The sequence below is a fragment of the Chiroxiphia lanceolata genome, chromosome 5 (assembly GCF_009829145.1).
Source record: "Chiroxiphia lanceolata isolate bChiLan1 chromosome 5, bChiLan1.pri, whole genome shotgun sequence".
Taxonomy (NCBI): domain Eukaryota; kingdom Metazoa; phylum Chordata; class Aves; order Passeriformes; family Pipridae; genus Chiroxiphia; species Chiroxiphia lanceolata.
Window position 1 is genome coordinate 44,501,651 of NC_045641.1, and position 4,956 is coordinate 44,506,606.

Here is a 4,956-nt window from a genome sequence, read left to right on the forward strand (position 1 = left end):
TTTTTTCTGAAAGAGAAGAAAACGGATAGATTATAGGTAATCTGGTATTCACAAGAAATCCGTGAAAATTTAATGTCACAAATACAGTACTTATATATATATATATATATATATAAAACACAATATTTCTGATAAATAACTCATGTTTATTCATGATGACTCAGTGGTTTAGTCTGGTTTGCTTCATGAAGAGTCCCTGAGTCTGAGAATTTCTGCAGATTGCTTTGGCCATGTTAATATTTAGAGAATTTAGAAAAGACCTATTGAATTTTATTGGTATAAAAATAAATTTATCTCAATGAGAAAGTATCTGACTGTGGTTTTCCCTTTTCTTCTAGTTTTATCTACTTCCACTGCACCATTTGAAAAGAACTTTTGAGTTACTAGAGAAAAAGTAAATTATTATATTATTTATCTCTATCACAATAAATACTCTTTTGAAATGTACGACAAAGTAATTTTATCTTTCTCCTCCACCACAAGAGAATCAAAAGAAAACAAAAAAAATTATTAGAAAACATTAGAAACTTTCTTTGTTGTCTCTAGATGAGCATAACCAAAACACTTTACGCACACTTGTTTTGTCAGAATGTAATTTTAATTGGTTAAGTGGTGTGGCATATTTGGACCATACTTTTGCAAAGGTCTGGGAAGCAAACTAAAAACTATGTCCTCTATAGCCCCATAAGTGACAGTGCTCTGAATTCCTTCGTTATTCAATCAACACCATTTTTAAAGTAGTGAGAAATGATAGTGTAATACAGTCACCTGTTCTCCTTGGAGAATAGAACTGTAAAATTGAATTCTCCCCCATTTAGAGTTCCAGAATTTTGTAAAATAGTAGAAAATTCATGCTAAGCTTGAACACTAGTGTTTACGAATTCCTTTTTCCTTGTAAGTGATGCATTCACTATTATCATATAAGATGCCTGACACAAGGCTCTATTCAGAATTCTTTACTTACATCCTGATTTAGTTACAGCTCACATTAATTTCACCAAAAGCACAGTGATAATGCGCAGTGCATATGTCTAAAATGTTGTATTACTGATGCGATACCATAAGACATACACTTAAATATTTAATTTAAAAACTATAGCTACTTGTAATAGATTAAATATAAGAAGTATATGACTCGTTTTTTTGAATGTATGTGCTGAGAAACAGGCTGAATTTTAGCTTCATGAAAAGAGGTCTTTATGAAGCTGGTTTAGGCATGAGGATATGAAATTCCTCTGGGGATGGTCAGTAATACAAGGCATTCATTTTTCTCCCATTTGCTTTATTCAGAAAGACTTCAGCTGCTTCAGGGAGAAGCTAGAGTCACTGGGGCTTCTCTTTGAGAAGGCTTACATGAATTGCACCTTTCAGTATTAGCTTTCAATATTACTAAGATATTCTGCTTCATTACGAAAATGAAACAAAATAAAATAAAAATGTAATCACTCTCTGTAACACACAAGTATATTAGAGTTTGGGGTTTTTTTCCATCTTTATGTTTTCTTCTGCCTATTTTTGATAACATTGGTTTTGGTCTTGCTTTTCTTTTGTGTGTCATTTGTCCTAGATGATTCAGCTATGAAGGATATTATCTATTAACCCAAAATGTAGGACTAACTTATCTGGTGTACTTTTTCCTCCAAATAAACAATTCTTAAATAAAAAATTGCTCATTATTCAAAATTATTTTCATGTCAAATTACATAGTAAAAAAGGTTTTTAAAGGGTATATAGCTTGATAAGTATTAAATTGTGTATACGTGTATAGACAAAACCAGCAAACATAACATCTGTGGCAAAAAATTGTTTACTTATGGCTTTAGTATCTGCGCTTATTTGCAGGGTTTGCATATCTCTATTTCCCTTATGTGTAATATACTGAAACACATTGAAATGATATTGGCATCTGCAGTAGCTGTAAGATCAAATATTTTGAGAAGATTATGTATACCTCTCATAGAAAGGAACTAAGATATATCCTGGGAAAAATAAATAGTCTCCACAATCTGCAAGACTTTGAATCAGTATTATGCATGATAAAATAAAACAAACATTATAAAAATATTTCCAGCACTAAAAATTCAATTAAGAGAGAAGTACCAAAACTTACCTTTAGCTTCCACTCTCTCAAATGGGATGGAGTTACTTGGAATGCAGAGCCAGTGGTATTAGACCTCAACGAATGGCAGTTGCATTCTGGGGTTGTGGGAGGTAGTACAGCTTCCACTCTCAACTGGAGACCTCAGCCCAGGGAGTTTCTCAGACTTCAAACATCTTTATTTGTGATTTTTCTGAACTGAATTTTAGGAAGGTCAAACAAAGCTTTGTTGTGAGAAAATGGCATTTATTTCACGTCACAATTTTTTACCCCTTCCCCTCAAGTTTCTTGCTGCTAATACCAATATACCAGTAACATTTTCAGTTGCATTCTGGAAACAACTTTTTGGGTGACCTGATAACCTAGAAATGCAAATTTTCCAGTGTCCAAAATCAAGGCTTAAACAAATTGGGTTATATATTAAAATTTTTCCTATATATAACATTTCTATTTTGTGGCTTATTGTATGTAACGATGTTTAATAAATTTCCGTCTACTGTGGGTATTAGCTAGTATGCATTCAGAGGTATTTTTTTCCCCTTTATTTTTCTATAAATACTTATGAGGTAATACACATAGGATACACTCTATTCAGTATGTTTTTCTTCTAGAGGAAATACCAGTTCCTTAATAGATATGAACATTTATCATATGCTGCAAATGATAGGCATAAAGTGTAGTATCATGTGCTCTACTACAGCAGAAATAGGTTTATTGACTTATTAGCATAAGTCAAGCTAACTCTTTTCCTAATTGATCATATTTTCTTTACTATCAATTCCTACTTAACTCTGTGCTTACCTTTACATTACCAGTATGTGTACAACATGCAGCTATTCCTCTGAATGTTTTCATCATTTTTCCAACTCTTCAATGGAATATGCCTCCTAATAATGTCAACATCCTGTATTAACAGTTAAGAAACAACATAACTGATTCTGTATCTATGGAGGTAATATAAGATTAATGTATAAGCTTAAAATGTGCTAAGGACACTTTATTCCCTTTGCTTTATGCAATTTGCACATTAATTTTTTTTCAAAGAAGAAGACCATCCTAGAAAGCCAAATTTGCATTAGACACTGAAAGCACATTAAGAATTTTAAACTGCTTGTCAATAATTTGAATATCCAACATCAAATTTCTAGTGCTAGCCTAGGGAATTCAAGATGTTTGATTGGGTTTGGCAGATAAGTCAATGGGTGGAAGAACAACAGCTCTGTTAGCAGATAGGTAGAGGGTAGGGTATTGTGGGACATATCAAGTGGCACTGAATATCATGTACTATTTTGGCAGTTGAGTCCAGTGTGCAGTGACTACTCCTGGATGACATACTTCTTTCTAAGGAAGGTTCAGCATGAATTGCTTCTATAAAATCAGGCATCTTGAGTCCTTAAATCAGATATTTTCCTTGTTCACTGTCCTTTCCCATTGCAAAATGCATCTACTTCCATGAAGAATCAGGACCGTAAGTACAGTGGAAACACCACACTATTATGTCCTGTTGCTGTTCATTTTCTTCAGGTCAGTACCCTCAGTTTACTCCCTAAGTTAGTGACCTAGTTGCTTGCAATGTCTGTGTATGCTCCTTCATGACAAGAAAGCAAATAGCTGTGTCTTCTGCAGCAAAATTCATCATTTAACTTTCTTACTGCTATTGGTAATTGTTATGCTGCTTCATTTGTAAGTAATTAACATTATTTCACTTTTAGGTATATTATTTTCTGCTGTACTTGCTAATTTAGGATTTACTGTGCTAAATCCTCACTGTCAACATGTCTCCTTTATTTACAAAACATATTGTCTCTAGGCATGTCTAGTATTCATTGCTTTCACCTGTAGAAAAGACCCCAATTTTCAATTCTTTATTTAAGGAAAACTCTTATCTACAACAACTTATTCATATATCTATTAATGCTGTTCTTCATTCTTACACAACTAACTTGATTTAGATGTACCAAGACCTAGGGCCTGAAACTTTTCTATCTTTTTGTCTGTGGGTTGGCTTTTTTTGTTTTATAAGACCAGTGAAGTTCAAACCACTTTGTGTCTAGATCTTAATCTTGATATTAATGGTTTACTGTATTCCTGTCAGACTACAATATGCTTTGCTGGTCCTGTTTTCCAAAAATAATAAGCAAGAAAAATTAATTGAAGGAAAATGTTGACTTAAAAACATTCAAATGTCTTCTATTTTTTGTTAGGGCTGTGGAAACTTATCTGAAAAGAATATGTTTTACACAAAGAATTTTACAAGCTTATGAGCATGATGTTTTGTATAGCACACAAATAAGAAAACAGTTTTGTTTGTTTCAGTTTATGCTTTAAAGAACCAGAACTTGGAGATTGAGTGGTATATCTGTAGGGGATAGGCCTTAGTTGATGCTTAAATTAACGTTTGACATTTTGTTTGATCTTGGATGCTAGAAGGCCTGATGCTAGCAATCCTAGACTAGCTAGAAACCCAAGAGACACAAAAAAAAGATAGATAAAAGAAGAAAAAAGACTACTTATAGGCCTTGTGGTATTGCTGAGAAAAAAACACAAGCATTTAAAAAAAGCTCACAGAAAACCTGTGTTTGAGCTAGAACCTTATTCAGATCACTGCTTGTGCTTTCTGAATCCTGTTATCACAGAAGATAATGAAATTCCTGAGTCTGACTAAAGGACACTTGGGAGTGAATTTCTTATGTCCTCTAATTAGTCCCTTCACTGACATTTGGGTTTTTTCCAGATCCTCTGGCCTTGTGCAGTTTAAGTTACTGTCTTGTGAACTTCCTCAGTTGCCTCTAAATCTTGCTGTCTTACTTGCTTGGTCTTGATTAAAAGCTCACTAGAGTTAATGGAGAGTTCTATCT